General features: G+C 34.0%; 1 long non-coding RNA gene across 1 annotated transcript; it reads right to left on the bottom strand.

The window, feature by feature from the left end:
* Window positions 1-8413: 8413 nt before the first annotated feature.
* On the bottom strand, window positions 8414-10368 carry LOC125655530 (uncharacterized). The gene is made up of 2 exons (XR_007362771.2): window positions 10275-10368; window positions 8414-8685 (listed from the first exon to the last, which is right to left on the bottom strand). It is a non-coding gene; the product is annotated as an uncharacterized LOC125655530 (long non-coding RNA).
* Window positions 10369-23590: the final 13222 nt, after the last annotated feature.

The raw sequence follows: 23590 nt of genomic DNA, 5'->3' as shown, positions 1-23590 counted from the left end.
AGGCGTTATCGGATAGACTGTGTACTTTATGTTCTTCAGATAGTGTAGAAGATGAATGTCACTTTTTACTTCATTGTTCCTCTTATTCAAATCTTAGAGTAATCTTTTTTACCGGTATCGGATTTAACCCCACTGTGATCAATATGTCAGATTTAGACAAAACAAAATTTCTATTATTAGATTTCCCAAGACAAACTGCAAAATTCCTGTTCTTAGCATACACCTACAGACAGTCCATCATATACCATAATAGTATAAGTCATGCGTAATACATGTACCACTGTATTTATTATTTAATGTGGGGGGGGGGGGTCTGTTAAAAGTTACATATAGGCCCGATGGGCCGGGTGTTTAAATTCCTATTATTCTGTTTAATGTATTTTTCAATTCTGTAATGTATAAAACACATGTCACTATAATAAATCATTTACTTACTTACTTACTTACATTCCTAGATGTATTTGTGTTCGATTATGCAGATGAATTTTAAATTGCCTCGCATGTTTGTAACATTTGGGCACTAAACTGTATGCGAATATTTGTTGCATATAGTACTTGTTCACAAAACTCAGGACTAGTTAATTTTGGAATCAGCATATCTTATAATATGAATTTAATGCAGTGCAGTTTGAAACCATGCAAAGTTTCACACATTAGAAATGAATTCAGCATTCTAATACAAACATGCACTGATGAACACTTCTCAATTTAAGTTCCTGAGAGTACATATTGTAACCTGAAAGTCTATTTACTGTTATTTAGAAGTTTGAATCTAAACCTACAACATTTGCAAAATCTGCATCTACTCAACAATACAATTCGGTGTGCATTATTTCGACAATAAGTTCTATGGGGATGTATTCTACACAACTCGATCTAGAACTCGGGTATTGGTAGTAAATTAAAGCAAATCTAATTAGATAATATCTTCACCATCTCTATATTATTATAACCCTCAACAATATATATATGCACTTTGGAAGTGATATCATACAAATGAACATGATATAAGCATACAATAATCGGCAAACTTAGAAGCTCTCAAATATGTACTGTTGATTTAAAAAAAAAATTAGTTACGAATTTTTCTCTTCATACATATATCACTGTTGCATACATATGGGAAATAGGTTACATGGATATTTTCACACATATTCATTTTGAAACACGAACTCAATAACATAAGGTATACTGTCTACATTTCATATTCATCTTATTCTTTTATGTAAGAATATATATGATGTAAACTTCTTTTTCAGAGAGAGAGAGAGAGAGAGAGAGAGAGAGAGAGAGAGAGAGAGATAAGTATTATTTTCTTGGTAACATATTTTGATAACTATAATACATGTACATGTAGATCTAGATATGCTTTACAATGTATCTATTGATCAAACCAAACAACACACAAAAAAGAAAAGAAACGAAAAAGAAAGAAAAAAGAAACACAAACGTATTTGATGAAAACGTACATATAGACCTACATGTATATACTGATCATGCATATGGGTTTTCATATATTCTCTGCCAGTGAATTTCATAATCATCATGTCTACAGTTTCTTAGCAGCAAGTACTTCTCAACCACAATTATGTCCGTAACTATTTTTTCTAATCGCAGATATATGTACTTGCGGACTATTTTGATATTTACAAGAAAAAATATATTGTTTTACTACAAGCAAATCAAATTTTGAATGTCTAACTGTTGATTTTTATTATACATTTGTAGAATCAATATTTTATTTTTACTGGCATGCATCCCGACTGAGATATTAATTAGAGAAAAAGAAACTTAAGCAATTACTTGAATTTAGTATATAGTTCCTGTGTTTCATCTATCATCTAAGGATTTCAACGTTTTAGTTCAGTAAAAAGTGTGACTCCAGTAGTTAAGAAACCACTTTAAATGAAAGTAGATGGTTGAGGGGCACACGTACATGTACATGTGTTTACAAATATCCTTGACAATTGCGAGGCGAAATTAATGTGTTGATCAGAAAAAAGCAGTTCATTCTTCAAAACCTTTCCATGTATTTGGATATTTCACATGTAGAATGTCCAGTCTTGTATATACCCTTGCTTTATAGCTCATATTGTGAGAACAGAGAAAAGTCGGGCAGAAGAGGGGCACCTTATAATACCCCATAAAGATGCAGAAGAAAGTTTGTGTGACTATATGCTACACCGGTATTGAGTTTATTTCATGATTGTTAGACCTCTAATAAACGTAAACATTTCATTATAATACAACATAAAGCACACTACAGATTATTTACATTTAAAATTGTAAACAAATGGCGGCCATTTTGAACTTAGGGTCGCAGGGACGCTATTTAAAAAAATCCTATGATATAGAAAAACAATGCAGAAATTTAACACATGCATGATTTTTTAAATTCAGACGTTTTTGAAACAATTTACACGCAAAATAAATTATATATCTATAAAAGTATGTTTTCCCATAAATCCTCTCCTGATCGCTGATTGGTTGTAATTTTCGGCGGGCAAAATTGATTGTTGTTTGTGAGAGAAAACCTAGCGTGACTCAAATGGAACCATGTCATGTTTTGATTGAATGGAAGATCCAACGATTTTTCTGAGAATAGGAGATGTCTACTGTTGTTGGGCATCATTCAGGTATGTCTTTTGGAGGGTATTGAGTAAAAATTTCTGGAACTTTTTAAAACAATCTTCCATTATGCATCCTCACTGAATATTTTAGTATGAGTCTGTCCATAGCCAATACTGGCAATTGCCGTCTCATTTAAACGATTTTTGACGGGATATCATGTTATCTCTGACTATACAAATTTTCCTTTTGTCATAAAAGAGCAATGATATTTAATATTCAATTCATAATCACAACAGAACACATCAAAACATGCTTGATATTCACCTTTTAGAATTTTAAATACAAAAAAAATAAAAAATATCCTGTCCCGATTCGGAAACAGAACGTTATCTAACCTATTCTTTCTCTTTATATATCATTGTAGGTATTTCCGGTGTTGACTTGATACATTTTCATTCACGATGTTGCGGATTCATCATTGCATTTGCATGGGGTAGTGCATATGTTGTGTGTGGCCTTATAAACGATAAATCTATGGATTAAAGGATGAACAGGTCGATGCAGGAATATTCATTCTAATGATAAGGAAATACGAAATGCAAGGACAACCTCTTACCTCCAAGCATGCAGTATGCCTTATACAAACAATGATGGGATGTTCCAGTAAGTGGTGAACGGTTTTACATATAACGTTTGATTTTGTGTTGTGATTACAAGGTCCTTATATAGATTTAGTTTATGTGAAATTTGAAATGGTTTTGCATTGTAGTCTTTGAGAAATTTAGTTGGGGGAGGGGGGGGGGTATTACGTATAATACTGTATACAGTAATGTATGTAGGGACCAAATGATATTACGACTATTGCATATTAGCCATACAAATATCTACAAACTATTTCCAGTTAGCCATCCGAATTTCTTAGTCCTAGAAATAGTTTCTATTCTCAATTATGGTGCAACATCAAATTAAATCCCTCAGCATTAGAAGTGAAAGGCACGGGTGTTTTAGGCATGATATTAAAACCAAAGGCCCCATATCACGGTAGGTATTGGCACGATAAAGAACCCTCACTGCTACACAGCTACGTTAAGGCTAATCCCCCCAAAAGTCTCAGTGCTGTACATAAATGTACGTTCAAGTTGAGCAATGCACTTCACATCATACAATGTCACAATGAAAAAGTAAGTCACAACGCACAGGGCTATATATTCATATCATTGAGAAAATGTTGCAATATTTTAGCTGTATTGACCAAGGCTATCAAGTTCTAAGCTGTATACAAATTTGTTTAAAATTTTCTGTCATATGATATATTTTTCTCTTTGGTATTGTAACAATTTCAAATTTTCAGTATATAATATGTGCAAAGATATTATTCATATGATTGATTGATTGATGTTTTCTGCCACACTCAACAATTTTTCAGTTATATGGTGGCGTCCAGTTTTTATTGGTGGAAGAGAGAACCCAGATACAATGTACCTGGGAAGAGACCATCGACCTTCCGAAAGTAAACTGGGAAACTTTCTCACTTAACCGCATGAGCGGGATTGGAACCCTCGCCAACAGAGGTGAGAGGCCGCATGATTTTGAGCTCGATGCTTTAACCACTCGACCACGGAGGCCCCTTATTATTCATATGATATTATGACGTTGAAATCGTCCGTAATCTATACATATAGTTTATATTAATCCGAACTATTTGACGTTTTCCTGGCTTTTGATATTTACTGTGCCAGGAAAATGTCAGAACCGGCATCATTACGTAAACTGGAATCGTTTTATTGATTAATTATGAGTTTAACATTGAATTCGACTCCAAAGTATTTTTAAAATCGGCCCGAGAATGCCGCCTCCAAAAGGAGGCGGTGAATTTCCAGTTTACGTAATGGAGCCGGTTCTGACGTTTTCCTGGCACGGTAAATATCAAAATCATAAAAAAAGCCAGAAAAACATCAGATACTTTGGACTAAGTGTGTATATGCTCATTGTATGTAAATAATGCAAAGGTTCAAGGACATCTGCTAAATTACTATAATATTGAAAAGTATTTCACCCCTCCCTCTACATAATAGAGACCCACTTTATTAGATACAATAGAGAAAAGAACAAAATTCAGATTTTATAAACTGTATTACTTTTACTTATAATATTAACATACATTAAGTGTCCATTTTCATCATTTCAGGAAAAAAAAAGTTTTGTTTGTAGCAAGTGTTATTCACTTCAATGCAGTCTTCAATACAGTTCCACATTTTTTGACACACTGTAGTTCAATTTTTATTTGCCCCACAATACAATAAAATTACTCTGTTGTTTCAGTCAGGTCTATGAAATTAGACATTTTTCATCTTTTTAAAATAAAGGCTTTAAGGGGGTACTCTATAGCATGATAATGGCTGTCCTTTTAAACCATGTATAAAAATATAAATATTAGCAATATATGTCTTCTCCTTTTGGTTTTCATTGCCTAGCTGAGTAACTTAGTGGGTTAGCACGTCGACTGCTGTGCTGTACAGCACGGGTAGGAATTTGGCAGGGGTTTTAATTTTTTTTTCCTCGATTACTTTTTACTAAAACAGTCAAATAAAGTAAATTTAAAAGTTTTCAATTTCAAAATGTACATATCCTCCATTTTCATCCTCATCAAATTTCTCTGGTGTAGCATTCCTTCTTAATTGACACCCATCTGTTGACAAAAATAACTTTTGTCATCAATGTCTTTTCTCTTAAAAATAAAATTCACCACCCAACCTACATTTTGTTGGTGACCCTGGATATTAATTAATCTACTCACTTGCTATTGTCTAACTAACTGATGAATTTAGGTACTCGAATGCATTGAGTTAGACCACTAGAAAGGTAGTAGTTCTGAAATCTAACACATAAACTGGTGTATAGTCATAATGATCTTGGTGGCCTCTAGTCAAATAATGTGTCCTGTATTATATAATTTTCTTTGAAATTATCAGATGTTTGCTAGTTTTTTTATGTAATCATGGGCATATAGTTAAACACATATGCATTTATAAACAATGTCACATGTACACAAAATAAATCTAATTAAAATTACTGTACCAAAAACACTACCAGCAATAAAATTTGCTATTTTAGAATCCTGAAATGATCTTGTACATGTAAATGTATGCAGTGGTGGATCCAGGATTTGTTAAAGGGGGGATAGGGCTCCAGGGTTTTGAGGCTTTTTAGGTAACTTGTAAGGTTTATTCTAGTTTAATATAAATACATGTACAACATAATAGAATTATTATATGATAAGTAATGGATTTGCTTATCTTCATGTGAAACTGAAAGCTCAAGTGAGCTTTTCTGATTGACTGTTGTCCTTCATCTGTCCATCTGTAAAATTTTTACATTTTTACATCCTTGGGTGAAGGGCTTTCAAGTTTGTTCAAATGAATGGTCATGTCCCCTTCGAAGGGGAAATAATCACAAAAATGCAAAAACTAGGGTGGGGTCATTTAAAAATCTTCTTCTCAAGAACCACTGGGCCAGAAGAGCTGAAATTTACATGAAAGCTTCCTGACTTAGTGCAGATTTAAATTTGTTAAAATCATGGCCCCGTTGGGGGGGGGGGTAAGATGAGGCGACATTAGGGGATTGAAATTTTACATACAAATATATAGGGAAAATCTTCTTAATAATTACTGGGCGAGGAAAGTGGGAATTTACATGAAAGCTGTCTGGCATAGTGCAGATTCAAGTTGGTAAAAATCATTGTCCCCGGGGGTAAGATGGAGCCACAGTAGGGGATCAAAATCTTGCATACAAATATATAGGGAAAATCATTAAAAATCACTTGCCAGGGAAGTTTACATTTACATGAAAGCTTCATGACATAGTGCAGATTCAATTTTGTAAAAATCAGGGCCCCTGGGAGTAGGTTGGGGCCACAATAGGGATCAAAGTTTTACATGCGAATAGGAAAAATCTTAGAATATGAGCCAAGGTGACTCAGGTGAGCGATGTGGCCCATGGGTCTCTTATTTATTTTTGGTCTCAATGTGTGTGTGTGTGTGTTTTTAAATCAGCCACTGGCAAAGTGAAGACAGAATTGAGCAAAGTAACGGTGTGTCTACTCAGTCTTGATATACCATATGTTACATTGGATTTTTGTTTACTGTTTTTTTAGAAGTAGATGGGCAGAAGATGCATTCCATGACTGACTCCCCATATGATATGAAAGACAGCGTATGCTGAATCTTTGCAACTTCAATCAAAGAGACAAAAAGCCAAGACCATTAGAAGTAGAACGGAAATGACTATGACCCCACCACCTAGGAGCATTCAAGAGTGGGCCGTTTCCTCTACTTATAAATTATGCTATTACTGTTAATAGTTATATTTAATTTCCTCATTTCTAGCTCACCTGGGCCAAAGGCTCAAGGTCACAATTAATAATATTATACCGTTATAACCAGTTTTTATAAAATTTTAATAATGCTGTTGAAGGAGAATTGCAATTTTTCGGATGTTTATAATTGACACTGTTTAAGTACTGTATCTCTAGCATCTTACAAAGTGTGATGACCTATATATTTCATTTGATAATTTATTAATTTTAACTTTAATAAATTGAAATAAATGCATTTTTGATACTTTTATCAGAGAATATTGCAAGTAAGGAGTTACCTTGATATATTTATACAGATTTGTTCTGCTTTAGTACTAGTGTATCAGTATTATTACATCAAGTTCATTTGTGTGAATATTATAATATTTAAGAATGAATAAAACTGTCAAATTGTGGCTTGTATTCTCTGTACAGTAGGTCTTTAAGCATCAAGTTGGAAACTTGATATCAAATCAGTAGCTTATGCATGCGGAAACTTGACGTAAACTTTGTGGAAACTTGACGTAAACCATATATAAACCAATATAGTTTATGTATGCGTAAACTTATGATAAACCATATATGCATAATGATGGTTTACGCCTGCGGAAACTTATGATAAACCATATGTATGTCAATGGTTTATGGCTGCGTAAACTCGCGGAGACTTGAAGTTTCAGCAAGTTTCCGTTGCGGAAACCATATGGATTCTTGGACACCCTAAGTTTCCGGAGTGCGGAATCTTGCTGAAACTTGAAGTTTCCAAGCGGAAACTTGGCAGAAACCTTATGTATACCTAAGTTTCCGCACAGTTTCCGCAGCGTTTCAGCCTTGCAGAAACTGCATTTTTCACCATGTGATGCAATCAGATTAATTATCTAATGCCGAGGAATCGTTAATAGTTTTAAAAAATCGCGCTTTTGAGTTTTTTCCAAAATAGGCCAAAGTATTATGAATTTCACGTTACGATATCCATACCAGGGAACAGGCACAAATGGACACTCTAACTTTAGCATAACAATATCTCCCCGTGGGTATCGTAGGTGGATAACAGCAAACTGCACCACATTGAAGTACCCTAACTATAAAGTCACATTGTGAATACCTAAACTTTTTTGATATTTCACCAGTGCACATGTTAGATATTAACAACAAATGAACCAAACGCATCTAAAATGCTAGTTGGGAATTCTTTAGGAAAAATGTATTTGAAAGGCAAGGAAAATAAAAATAATATTGATAGCTTGGTAGTGATAAAATATGTTTACCTGTCTTTTATCAAACATCTAACGTCTCCATATGAGTGAAAATTCTCGAGCGAGACGTTAAACAAGACACAATCAATCAATCAATTTATCAAACAACTCTATTTCAAAAATTCACTTTAAATTGGCGGTCTTTATTGAATATTCTCTTTAGCGTATTTACTATGTCATAGCATATTTAGATCCGCCCATGTATATCATAACAATCAGTTACTTCTCTCAATATCTGCATTACTTTCATTTTATTGTTTGAATTGATTAAAGCTTCTTTCTACATCAACCATTTCTCCAAGAACATCTGCAATAGAATGTCCTTCCTCTTGGGCACAAAGATGAATATCTGCATTTTCCAGACGTGTATCCCCTCCTCGTGCAGCTCGATCCGCACCATGAGCAAACACTGTATGTCTCACAAGATCTTGCGCCTTGGACAGAGTAGTCTGCAATCATCAGCGAGAACACACACAGCAGGATAAGCAAAGCTTTCGAGTTCATCTACAGAAAAACATTGAAAATAAATTATACAATAAATAATAATAATGATAATATTTATTTATATAGCGCCCTATATGACTATAAATAACCATTCTAAAGCGCTGCACACAATAATAATGATACAGAATGTTATAAAAATAGTAAAAGGAAATTATGATAGCATTAAGACAGATAATATCAAAACAATGCTAGAAAAACATCAATGATATGAAGTAAAATTACTAAACTCTAAAACATTATGTGTATGAAAAAAGTTCCACGCCGTGTCATAGATTCAAGGTATCAGGCAGAGAGTTCCAGAGTGTAGCTGCTACCACATCCAAGCGCCTGGTTCCATATGTGGAGGTTCGACATCTTAATCTAACTAATGTCAGTGAATTCTCAGATCTTCATTTTCATTTTGATAAGAAATTCGCTTGACTTTTCAAGCATTGTTTTCTTTCAGCTTTTCATCTATCTCATCCACACTGTTTTGACCACATGTTAAAAAGAGCATGATATTTAAATCGAAATAATTGATTCTGCCTCTTGTGTCGTTTTTATGCCGAATTAAATCCATCAGAAGGGAGAAGTTATCATCCTGCAAGCACGTAAAGCGATTGAATACTATATTTGATCAAATCAGATATGTTCGTTGGTAGTTGATGGTTAAGATTTTATTTTAAACTGTGACAAATTATAATTTAAACACAAACACTGATTGTGGGTTTTGTATACTTTACCATCAGTGGCTGTTAAATCTAAAATAATGACTTGCGATCAGAAATTTAACACTCTATCACTAATCCCCCACTCGTCATGTTTGAAATGAAAAAAGCGAAGGCAGTGAACATAACTTCTATATCGAATACAAAACTAAGAGTATGGTAAACGTGGAATCCTTGAAACACCAGTCGTGATCTCAGGTTCCAAAGGGAGATAACCCCCCCCCCCTGTTGATCGTTCACATTCGCCATAAGCCCTACATGTAGATCAGATATATGGAATAGAATGTAGTCAAAAGAAGAAGGTACATTGAAGCCGTACCAATTGTTTCGAAAAACGTGCTTCCAAAAACGATAATCATAATGGCTATGGAATGTGAAGATAACGAACAGTTATCAATCTCTTCAATCCTATAAACAATACAAAATAGATAGTTAGGTAAACACAGACCCCTGGACACACCAAAGGTGGACTCAGGTCTCTAGGAGATGTAAGCATCTCCTATCGACCGGTCACACCCACCGTGAGCCCTATATCTTAATAAGGTAAACATAGTTATCCGTATTTAAGATCAATGTGCCACGAAGGATTTAACAATCGTTATGAAACACCAGAAAGTATTTGACCCAATGATAGGTTGTATTAGGAAACTAGATCGTTATAACGACCATGGATTTTGCAATATGCTGACTTTAAACTAGACTCGTGAAATCCTTGTACCACCAAATTGTTTGTCAGTATCTTGCCTTGATTTAAAAAATGACCATACGCAGAATTTATACATACTTGATGGCTCTAAATGGCATTTCCAAGCCCAAAGCAAGCTGTCGAATTCATTGCATTCAAGTCAATTCCTTACTAGAATAAATAATTAAAAGCCTTACCTTTGGAAATCAGAATTGCAATAACAGTAAAGGCAACGAAACGTTTCTCTGCTTCACTTTGGCAATACAGTACGACTGACTACGACGTATTTATATTCTACATAGGCGTCTCTCATTGGCTAGTAAGATAATAGTTCATTGTTAATATTCTTCTGGTGACCTAAATTCAACATGAATTATTGTTTCCATTGTCAACAATTTCAGACCATTTAACATATAATTCCATGTTTTATTGTAACTTTTATACATGATTCAATGACAATTTGAAGATAACAAACAACGATTGATCTCAAATCTTAAAAATATTTTTTTTAAATTAGGAGTAGGGCAAACGTGGACTCCTAGATATACCACATGTGAAATCATGTGCCTGGGAAAAGTAGCACAACCGTTGATCACACTCGCCGTAAGCCCTACATCTTGAACAGGAAAACGAAGTAACCCATACTCAAACGAAGTACTCCATACTCAAAACCAATATTTAAAGAATTACTTAGTATGAAGAACGTCCCACAGTCAAGACATATGGTATATGCAGATTAGATCATTAAAAAGACCACCGAAATTACAAAATGCTGACTTTAAATGAGACTGTTAAAAGCACAGTAACATCAGCTTATTGTCAATAAACTGCCTTGATATAAAAACAACAATTCTTTCAAACGCAGAACATACTCTTGAATTTCGCATCAGTTTACAGATATCTAAACACCATATGCATGTGATAATGGAATATTGCTACATAAACATGGGAGACTCACAACGAGGAATTGGAGATATCACGTTTGTTAAGATGATAGTTTGTCGTTGATAGATATGTTTAATGAAATATACAAATATTTAGCAGATATGGATGAATCAGTGGTGTCTTTTATTTCCAGGTCACTGGTATGTTTCGATTTGAAGATATGTAGGATGATATTATCTCAGAAAAGTGTAGGAAAAATAAATGGTGAACCAACACTTTATCAATATCAAAACATAAATATATCGTGGATATGGCTGAAAATATATCCTTGTAAACATGAATATACTGATGTACAGTGCATGTGTACTAGATGGTTTCTGTTGACATGTGCCTTCTGGTATCTGAGGATCTGTTTTAGAACAGTGTTTGGGAAAGTTCAATAGATCGATGACGTAATAACCTGCTTCCCTGTACTTTATACTCTGTACAATTTTATAGAATTTACAAGAATTGTTATCTAGCATAAATATGCCGTAAATGTTGTAGAAACAGCACTCAGCAGATTAGCATTGGATATAGCATTACTGGAGACAAGACTCCACGGCCGATTTCGACAACACTAGAAGCAGGCTTAGTCTCATGTGTGAATTCAGCTCAGCGGTGAACAATCATTGGATACTGCTTGAAGAACTTTGATTTGTTCTATTGATTTTACTGTTATTGTGGAGTAAACTTGACCAATAGCAATATCAGATATCATGGACTTGTCGTATCTGTTGTTATATTTTGCACTGTCTTACACATATTAATAATTTCTACCAGGAAGAGCATGTGGTGATTGAACATGAGATGCATTCAGTAATATATTGATTTCATAACGGACAGATTGTACATGTGGGTTACAATATAAACGTTATTAAGAGATTAATATCTTCTCAAATATAGCAAATGATTGCCAAAATTGATTCAACATAAACTTACCGGGATGGAAATTTGGGACAATATAATGTATAGCAAGGTTTCCTTATGAGTAATATGTTCATAATGTATGGGGTAAATCCCACTGAATAACCCGGTGTTCGTGTATTAAGACATACTATGGAGCAGTTTTTCTGGGCAGGTCAAGAACTAAAATATGGCCAGTAGTCCATGGGAAAGATGGTTAGAGGAAAAGGCTACTAAAACGTTTAAAATATTTGGCAACAAGATTATTGGGAGTCAACCTAAAGGGGTAATTCGAAGTCAATTAAACAACTGCTACATGTATCACCAAGTAGCTAAGAAAGGCGACAATAACGAACAGTGACCAATCTCATAACTCTATAAGCAATAGTTGGAGAAACATGAACCCCTGGACACACCAGAAATGGGATCATAGAATTTGCGTAATGCTGCCTTCAATCGAGACTGTTGAAACCCCTGTACCATCAACTTGTTTGTCAGTAGCTTGCCTCGATTTAAAAACTGACTATACTTAGAACAAGCTCTTGCGAATCGAATCATTTGAGAGATGTAAACACCATGTGCAGGTGATAATGGAATATTTCTACATCAATATGGGAAGTTGACGATGGATTAGCTGAAATCGTGCACTTGTCATGCAGTTGAGTTGTTAGTTTGCCGTTAATGTCTATTTTTAATAAAATATCTAAGTATGAAGCAGAAGTGGACGACTCTGTGGTGTCTTTTATTTCGAGCTCACTTGGATATATCGAATCGACATATGAATGAAAGTTATTATTGTTAATAGACAAAACGTCGTCGATAAATCTAATTGTCGATTTGAATGCCACAACATCAGATCTTTTTTTTCTTCTTGTGTGTAAGTTTTTGAATAAAATCTGTTTTATTTGAATATAATAACAGGTCAGCTAAAATAGGAGCATAATTCGTGCCCATGGGAATATGATAATATTTATTTGAAAAGTCGGTAATACAGACAAAAATCAACATTGGCTATATGAAAGGTGAAGATGAGAAACAGTGATAAATTTTATAACTACTCTAAGGAATACAAAATAGAAAGTTGGGCAAACAAGGATCCTTGTATATACCAAAGGTAGTACCAGGACTAAGCATTCCATATCGATCGATCACACACGTCGCAAGACTTATATCTTGATCAGGTAAACGAAGTTATCCGTAGTCAAAATCAGTGTGCCAATGCACGAACGGTCTAACAATCGGGATGAAACACGTCAGATAGCATTAACCCAATGTTAGGTAGTATTGGTAAACTAAATTTTACCACGTCCATATAATTTGCGAAGTGTTGATTGTTGAAACCCCTGTAACATCAACTTGTATGCCAATAGCCTGCATTGATTTAGAATATGATCACACGTAGAACAAGCCCTTGTGTATCGTATCATTTGATGCCTATAAACATCACATGCGGATAATGGAATATTCTTACATAAATATGGGATGTTGACGATGATGAAATCATCTTTTTTGTCATACAATTAAGTTGTTAGATGTTGTTGATATGTATTTTTGATAAAATATTTAAGTACGAAGCAGATGTTAAGAACTCTTCAAAGAAATATATGAAATTTACATATGAATTAAATTATCTTTAATAGTTAAAACGTCGTTAATATATCTTAATGTCGAGTTGAAGATCACAGCAAGATATTTTCTCTTCTGTTGCAGAAGTTCTAGAATGAAAGAAGAAAACGAACAGTAATTAATCTCATAACTCCTATAAGCAATACCAAATAGATAGTTCGGCAAACACGGACCCCTGGCTATATCAGTGGGTGGATCAGGTACCTAGGAGGAGTAAGTATCCCCTGTCGACCGGTCACACCCTCTATGAACCTTTCATCTTGATCAGGTAAACGAAGTTACCCGTGGTCAAAATGAGTGTGCATAGAACGGCCTAACAAGCGGTTTAAAACAGCATTTGACCCAATTATATGTTGTATTGACGAACTAGATCGTCATAACGACCATAGAATTTGCGAAATACTGACTTCAGTTGAGACTGTTGAAACCCACGTATATCAGGATTTGTCCGCCTGCATACAAATTTCGCTTTGTTCACGATGTATTCCGAATCGCAGAAAAGTTTTGTTTTTATAATAGAGTTATATAGTAAACAGGTAGTAATACGGCGAAAGTTCTGTGTACAGCGTGTTTTGTTTCCTCCTTTATCTAACAGGCGCTAAATAACAAGCATGTAAGCTGCTTTATTTATTTCATAACTAACAAGCTAACTTTCAGTCCTAAGCACACTCCTTACCTGGTTAATATCATAATGAGGCTAATGTTCAACCTGTTAAATATAATGATATATCAGATGGGAGATTTAATATCTGATCTACCCCGATTCCCAGAATAGGCATGCTCAACCGAAATCAAAATTAGGAATCGCGTTGTAATCGAAAAATGTAAAATCGTTAATAAAAGTAAAATTTCGTGATATTACACGAAAAAGTTGTCACATGCATGGTCGTTGGTCGCGTCAGACAGGTGATCGTTTAATACAGGTACAGTTGATAGGGTAACGTATTGGGGGACAATTTTCGGTAACATACGACAGTGACTGGCTTAATACAGAGGTTCGCTATAGCAGTTTTGACTGTACATACTTAGTGTAAAGTGTAAAGAAAAAGCGCAAAATCGTTTTTGAAAAAGGAATTAGAGAGTTGGTACCCAGCCCAGGTGTGTGACCAGTAACTCAGAAATCGTGTAAATCGTTTCAATCACTTAACATTTGCATTAAAGATTAAGAGTTAAGCGTACAAACATTGGTTATTTTTTCCAATTCCTTCATAACTTTAAATAATCGTGAATTCACTTCAAGGGTACATACAGAAAAGCATAATGTTCTATTTTGCCTAAGTTGTTGTATTTCAGACAATCAAAAAGCATGGAATTATTCGATCAAATGATAAATCATCTTATTCAATATATTATTGTTTCAAGTGCTTGTCTCAGATAAAACCATGCAAAACAGTCCAGAAGCACATGTTACCAATCCTTGTGATATTTTACATGGAGAATCACCTATGGGTTTTATCTCCATTCACAAAATATTTCAGTGAAATATCCATGCATGTTCTTTTTATACAGCACCAGATATTCCAGGCATATTGGTCTCAATTATCAAGCCAAAATACAGCTTTTTCAGCTATTTTTCATACCCGAAATATAGATAACTGAGATAGGCAGTCCAATTCTGGACAGACTTAAAAAGGTACCTCCTCTATGCTATAAATCAAACTAAAAATGAGGTGAAGATATTTTATCATAATCGAGTACCGATACCTTTATTATGGGTACCCCCCAAAACATAGCTGATTCAACATTTTTTCAGAGCCATCCGTCTTCCAAGGTAGGCCAAGTTTGAGGGTTTTGTGTTCATTTAGTAAAAGCTCTGTCATATATGGCCAACTCATAAAAATATTGAGCTCGGCAAATAATATTTTTCATTTCAACAAGGGATGTGAAAATACTATCATTAGGAAATCTGACAAAGTCGATAAAATCCACCACACAATGCATTTCACATACCATACCAACAATTATATCAATACCAAAAGAAAACAACATTATCATGTTAAGAAATTTTTAACAAATACTAATTTTGAAATTGGTAATTCAAAGTATCTTATACAAATCATAGTAATTATACACCAAACTGTATTATTATGCACAATTTCAAAATAATCCATATGTTTGACCACATAAATCTGATATCCTGATCGTTAAAGATATTTATGTTACTCCAACTCCTTTAACCAAGTGTCCTAAAATTGAATAGGGGTTATCTACTAAGATACACCAGTTTGTCTTAGGAAACCTATACAGAAAAATCTTTTCTAATACCATATCTGTCTATGAACCAACTGAGAAATAGACCAATATGTGCAATCTTCTTTCAAGGAGAGTTAAGGTGGCTCACTACAACTTAAAGAGTTTTTCAAATCAGCGCAAAAATTATTTCATCATGAAGGATATGATACATCATAAGTATATATGTCAAAAAGGCAGACAATATGCAATTTTGGATAAAAATAACATGATTTTAAAAATTAATATCATTAACTATGAAAAACAGCCTACGGCAGATTTGAACTCAGGATCTAAGGTTCACCAGCCCAATGCTTTATTCACTGAGCCACAATGATAGACATGCAACCAAATCAATCGATAAACAAGAGGCCCATGGGCCACATCGCTCACCTGAGTCACCTTGGCCCAAATCTGAAGACTTTCCATATATATTTGCATGTAAAACCTAATAGTCCCTATTATGGCCCAAACTACCCTTTGCAAACTTGAATATACACTATGTCAGAAAGTTTTCATGTAAATGTCAACTTCTTTGGCCCAATGGTTCTTGAGAAGAATATTTTAAAAGCTTTTTCCTATATTTGTATGTAAAACTTTGAACCCCCCCCCCCACTTGTGGCCCCATCCTACCGCCCGGGGGCCATGATTTGACCAAACTTGAATCTCCACTATGTCAGAAAGTTTTCATGTAAAAATCAGCTTTTCTGGCTCAGTGGTTCTTGAGAAGAATATTTTTAAAGTTTGTCCCTATATATTTCTATGCAAACTTTGATCCCCCTTGTGGCCCCATCCTACCACCGGGAACCATGATTTGAACAAACTTGAATCTGCAATATGTCAGGAAGCTTTCAGGTAAATTTCAGATCTTCTGTGCCAGTGGTTCTTGATAAGAAGATTTTTAAATGACCCCACCCTATTTTTGCATTTTAGTGATTATCTCCCCTTTGAAAGGGACATGGCCCTTCATTTGAACAAACTTGAAAGCCCTTCATCCGAGGATGCTTTTGGCCATGTTTGGTTGAAATTGACCCAGTGGTTCATGAGAAGAAGATGAAAATGTGAAAAGTTTACAGACAGACGGACAGACGGACGCCGGACAAAATGTGATCAGAAAAGCTCACTTGAGCCTTTGGCTCAGGTGAGCTAAAAACAATTTCACAAAACATTCAAATTGCTAACTTGTGATATGAGCCTTGGTGTAGTGAGCTACCTTAAATATCTTGTAGATGAAACAATCTACAAAGATTTTTTTTAGCAATGTACATAAGATTTAAAAATCCATAACAATCAAAGCTGTCTAAATGTTTGAGGGATCTTGTAGAATTACTGAAGTAGAAATAGATGCAGTATAGTAATATATAAATTTGACCTCATCCCTGAATATGGATAGAATGATTATTTCATAAGATTTACTTTTGTGCAAAATTTAACATGTGTAACATAATAAAAACATCATTTGCATGAAATGTATTTGACCTTACATGTAAATGCAACTTTAAACATGATTTTCGTTCACTGGGTTTCTATCGATATATTTGTAAAAAAGAAGTGACTTTGAATATGGCCTTTACTTTCATTACATTTTATTTATCTTGATTAAGCTTCAGTTCTTCACTACAAGTTTTATGTTTTGAAGGTAAAAAATAAAACAATGATATCAAATTAAAAAAAAACCAATTTTCATCCACTAAGTTTTAACAGCCTTCAACTGATCAATATGGAGCATTTTGAGAGAAAAATTCAGTTCTTTACAAAATCCTTGCATTATGTTTAATGAAAATGGGGCCTAAAATGAAAATTACTGTGTTTCTACTGTTTTGAAATTATACCTCCTACCCTAGAATTTAAAATAAAATATATATTGTTAAAGAGATTTTTCAATAAACATTGTTTTGAAGTTCACACTTGCTTCTTCATCAAACACGGAAAAGGGAAATATTCATATCTAGTGATCATTCATTCAAAAACTTACTTTGTTAAACACCACTCTAATTCCACGCACAAGTACTCTGAAGTTGAAATAAAAAATATGCTAGAGTTCCTCATTGACAATATCTTCGTGGTCTTTGGTGATGAGGTCTTCCAACAGTCTGTTGGAATTCCCATGGTCACGAATTGTGCTCCTTTCTTAGCTGACCTGTTTTTATATTCATATGAAGCAGAATTTATTCAAAAACTTCTACGTGAGAAGAAAAAATCTCTCGATCTGACCTTCAATTCGACTTTTAGATATATCGATGACGTTTTGTCTATTAACAATGAGAGCTTTCATTCATATGTCGATTTGATATATCCCTGTGAGCTCGAAATAAAGGACACCATAGAGTCGTCTACTTCTGCTTCATACTTAGATATTTTATTGAAAGTAGACATTAACGGCAAACTAACAACTCAACTGTATGACAAACGGGATGATTTCAGCTTCTCCATCGTCAACTTCCCACATTTATGTAGCAATATTCCATTATCACCTGCATATGGTGTTTATATATCTCAACTGATTCGAAATGCAAGAGCTTGTTCTGGGTATAGTCAGTTTTTAAATCGAGGTAAGCTACTGACAAACAAGTTGATGGTACAGGGATTTCAACAGTCTCGATTGAAATCAGCATTTCGCAAATTCTATGGTCGTTATAACGATCTAGTTCGTCAATACAACCTCGCATTGGGTCAAATGCTGTCTGACGTGTTTCATACCGATTGTTAAGCCGTTCTTGGCACACTGATTTTGACTGCGGATAACTCCGTTTACCTGATCAGGATATGGGGCTCTCGGCGGGTGTGACCGGTCAACAGGGGATGCTTACTCCTCCTAGGCACCTGATCCCACCTCTGGTGTGTCCAGGGGTCCGTGTTTGCCCAACTTTCTATTTTGTATTGCTTGTAGGAGTTATGAGGTTGATCACTGTTCGTTATCTTCACCTTGCACTTGTACTAATTTCAAAGTAATTAATATCAAGCATATTTAAAAGTACCATTAACTGTAAAAACTGAGCCCCTCAAATCAAATATGTTAATGTACATGTAACTTTAAAAATATAGATTGTGATTAGATTGTCTCTTAGTGTTCTTTTGAAAATAAAAGTTTGAGAAAAAAATTATAATGTATATTCTACCAGCCTACTTCAGTTTTGACTTAGATGTTAACAGAAACACAAACATTTACATTTTTTGTCTGATTCATAGAATTAAATACATGCAATGTGTATATGATAGACAAATATAATGTAAACCCCATCATGCATTATACCATAATCTATAACAATTGTAGAATTAAGAAATATTGATGTACACAGCATTATACATGTACATCGTTGACAAGGTCTCTTCTGATACTGAACATTGCTATCAGATCCATAACTATACTTCAGATAATGTTCATCTATGTGCAGATTTTCCATTGTTTCTAACGTGACACCTTGGACACTTATTCACAGTTTCTTTGTTTTGTTTGGTTCATTCTCTTACGCTATAAGTAAAAGTCATACATTTAATGAAAACTTTCTCTTAAAAGATAAAATGGGGGGGGGGGCTATTATATATATACATACAAAACACTCTCTATGACTTTCATTGTCAGAATAAGGACAAAAAGACAATCAGACATGCTAAAAACAAATTCTTGGATAATTATGATTAATAATTAGAATTCCACATGTAATTCATTTTTACAACATTCTGAATGTAAAGATATATTTAGCATTGGCATATGCAATGATACTTTTGAATGGTTTAAATCATATCTAACAAATCGTACACAGAGAGTTATTTGGAAAGGCAATTTATCGGAGGAAAGAAATGTAACCATTGGAGTTCCGCAAGGCTCTATTTTAGGCCCATTGTTTTTTATCCTGTATATTAATGACTATCCACAAGCACTGAAACATTCTCATGTAAATATGTATGCAGATGATACTTCACAAGATGTAACAGATAAGTCAGTGGAAAATATTGAGTCAAAGATGTATGAAGATCTTCAGCGCAGTATAATGTGGATTAAGGAAAATAAATTAAGCTTAAACCTGTCTAAAACTCAATGTATGCTTATTGGATCGGCACAAAAATTATCAAAGTATCGAAAATTAGATTTAGTGATAAATAACCATGTCATAGAATGTGTTCAGGAGTCAAAATTACTTGGTATTATTATTGATGAAACTTTGTCCTGGAAAAGTCATATAGAATCACTTATGAACAAGATTTCCAAGAGAATTGGCATTTTAAGAAGAATAAGATATTTTATGTCAAACGATGCGCTGCTGAAGATTTTTAATACTATGATTTTTCCACATTTTACATATTGTTGTACTATATGGAGCAATCCAAGAAATGCTGAAAATGTGAATAAGCTTTTTATATTGCAAAAACGAGCTGCAAGGGTAATTCTTAACATCAGAAATTTTGAAACACCATCTAATGTCATGTTTACAGAACTTAACTGGTTGCCTCTATCAGATTACTTTGTCTATAGAAAAGTCATTTTAGTGTATAAAGTTTTACATGGTTTAATGCCAGATTATTTAAATGTTTTTAAATATGTATCAGAAGTCAGTCAGAGGCAAACTAGAAATTCTTATTCAAATATTTTGTATATACCCAGGGCAAAAACAGAATATTATAGAAGATCTTTCAGCATTTCAGGGAGCACAGTGTGGAATGCCTTGAGTCAAAACATAAGAAACTCAACGAGTGTTGCGTGTTTTAAGAGAAATTATCTTAGAGATTATCACCATACTTTTTAAGCTTCATTTTGTATTCTATTTATCTTACATTCATAATTATTTCTTAAGTTTATATGTATTCTACTTCTTTTAATCTGTGTTTATTTTACTAATATCTGTCTGTATGTATGTTATATGCAGGACCATATTGAAAACTAGCGTTATCGCTAAATATGTAATCCTGGTTAAATAAAGGTCTTATTATTATATTATTATTATCAAACACAAGAAGTATTTGAAAACAGGTTCATTAATAAGCCACAAACAAAGGCAAAATAATTTACTTTCAGACCATACATGTATATGCTAGTTCAGGTTTATTTGATCAGTTGGGCATCAGATTGAAAATCAATTTTATAAATGTAGAATTAGTACAGGATATGCATTTAATTTACCTACTTGTATATCATCCTCAATACTGTTAGGTACATTCAAACATGCCAAAGAATTCCTCAATTTGCTTGAGCATAATGCTGCATTGCTTTATACCCTGCAATAAAGTAAAAAAAAAAATCCATTAAAAATTTTCTTACAAAAAGGGATACAGTACTGTGATAAATGGTAGGTTGTAGCAAATTTGGTATATGACAGTTATGTACGTTTGTAGGTTTATGTTATTATAATTTATGCCTTTAGATTTAACTACATACACTTGAATGATTTTATACCTCAGACAGTAGTGTGCAGGAGCAATATGAATTTGATATCAGGTGTTCAGATCAGATGATATACTGGTACTGTTCCTTGATCCTGACATATTTTCAGTTAGGGAATTTACTTACTTTCCGTATCATGTTTCATGGCGGATTAATTTTTCAAACAAAAGCAGTGCATTAAAAAAGGTTTACACTACTGTACACTTGTCCTTGAATTAATGTATTATTCAATGACCGAAAGCAAATTACTCATATCTCCTGTTCAGATTTTGTCAACCTTCTGTGGGAGTTGGAATTTTTTCCTCTATTCTTTCTCAACCATCCCACTCCAAATAACTATTGAAATAATGGAATGTGACTGGCTTTTAAAATTTGGAATAAATTACAGATCTTTATCTCCATTTTTTTACTGTCTGAGTGTTAGACAAAAAACGTACCTGGCTCTGAATATTTTATAGTTCCTATGGAAGGTCTCTGTAATACTGTATAACACTACATGAACATTTCCTCAGTGTAGACATAAATATCCATTTTTCCACCACCTAATTACTGCTACCAAAACCACAGATTTGGCATCACACTTTATAAAAAAACATTTTAAAAAAAACAGCTAATATTTTTCGGGGAGCCGGAACCGGGAGTTGGACATTACACACATTTATGTAAAGTTTCCTTACCAGCTTCAACCTGAATTGCCTCCATTGACCGATACCAAAACATTGGTGATGCACCTCAATCCGCCTTCGCCTTTCTGGAAGAGCAATTGTCTAGACACTGCATTTGTCCGTGTTCTTTTCCAATATATGCCGTAATGGTCTCGTTGTTTTTGACATATTTAACTGTCCGGTAACGCATAAAACTCTGGTCCGGTACAGAATCAATAAGGATATTTCGAACCGTTTGATGAACATAGGTGTGCAGAAGTGTCTGTCTTACAATCAATCAACGATGAAGTGTCAGAATCTTCGAAATTATGACCAAAATTTCCACAAATAAAGCTATGATCTCCAAAACATTTGCAAACATTACAAGTCATACGATACCAGCATTTCTCGTATACCTTTTGAGACTCCTTTTTTGAAGAGTTACACTTGGAATCCCCATTTCAATTTATACAGAAGAAGTGTATTTATCATATTTTTTCGACCTTTTTTACTATTTTCCAGCTTAGAAATGATGATATAAATGTTTTTTTCATGAGTATAATAAAATAATTGTTTAGAAATCATTAACAGAAACGGTTTTACAGCCAAATTAGTTTTCTTCAAATAAGTCGGAATATAGCTATTATTTATGGCAATTTTCAGCTACTTCTCATTATTTGCCAAGCTCCATAATATCATTCTTAATATATCCTAAGTATCTAAAAAATAAGGAAATACAACCAATTAAAATAGTTGTCTACCTCACACGATACAGGTGCTCAGAGTTGACTAACAATGAACATCTGAAATAGTAAGCCATGTTTGTCGCACCTCCCTTTTAATGTATCAAACATGAAAAATCATCCAACAGTAGCAAATGATACATTAGACTGTATATTTCACCATATCAATAAGTTTTAATTCATAAAACTGATATTAACTAATTCAATTTATCGCAAAAATGGGTAATTCTAAACCACTTTCTATGTAGGGAAGCTAGGGATTGAGCAAAATACAATTTGCTCGTGTTACTATTAATATAATGAACTTGACCTATATTTTGGTCTCACGATTGACTCAATTTAGACCATACATCAAAACATTATTATCATTGTTGGAAAGTTTTGCCCCTCCCCCCTTTCTGGAATATTTTTCTGATTTTGCCTGTTTATCTCTAATACAAGCACTTAATATTAACAACACGATGACCATTGTCTTATCAGATGAAACATAATTTCCTTATCAAACAAACAAAATGTATACATGCAAGGTGAAGATAACGAACAGTGATCAATCTCATAACTCCTACAAGCAATACAAAATAGAAAGTTGGGCAAACACGGACCCCTGGACAACACTAGAGGTGGGATCAGGTGCCTACGAGGAGTAAGCATCCCCTGTTGACCGGTCACACCCGCCGAGAGTCCCATATCCTGATCAGTTAAACGGAGTTATCCGCAGTCAAAATCAGTGTGCCAAGAACGGCTTAACAATCGGTATGAAACACGTCAGACAGCATTTGATCCAATGCGAGGTTGTATTGACGAACTAGATCGTTATAACGACCATAGAATTTCAAAGTATCATGATACATAATGTAAGGCATGCGATCAAATGATGGAGAGATATTACAATGATAAATGTTCCATATTCAGTTGATATAATACGTGACGGCATTTGTAAGCCTTGTAAATGTCAATCAAAATTATTATACATGGATGTGTAAGCTCAACCTTAGACATTGAAATATGGTTAGAAAAATATTCCCTCAATATGCTCTTCAGTTTTTCTCAAATCATATCAT

This window comes from Ostrea edulis, chromosome 7 (genome assembly GCF_947568905.1).
Source record: "Ostrea edulis chromosome 7, xbOstEdul1.1, whole genome shotgun sequence".
Lineage (NCBI taxonomy): Eukaryota > Metazoa > Mollusca > Bivalvia > Ostreida > Ostreidae > Ostrea > Ostrea edulis.
This window is presented reverse-complemented; position numbering and strand designations above follow the sequence as displayed.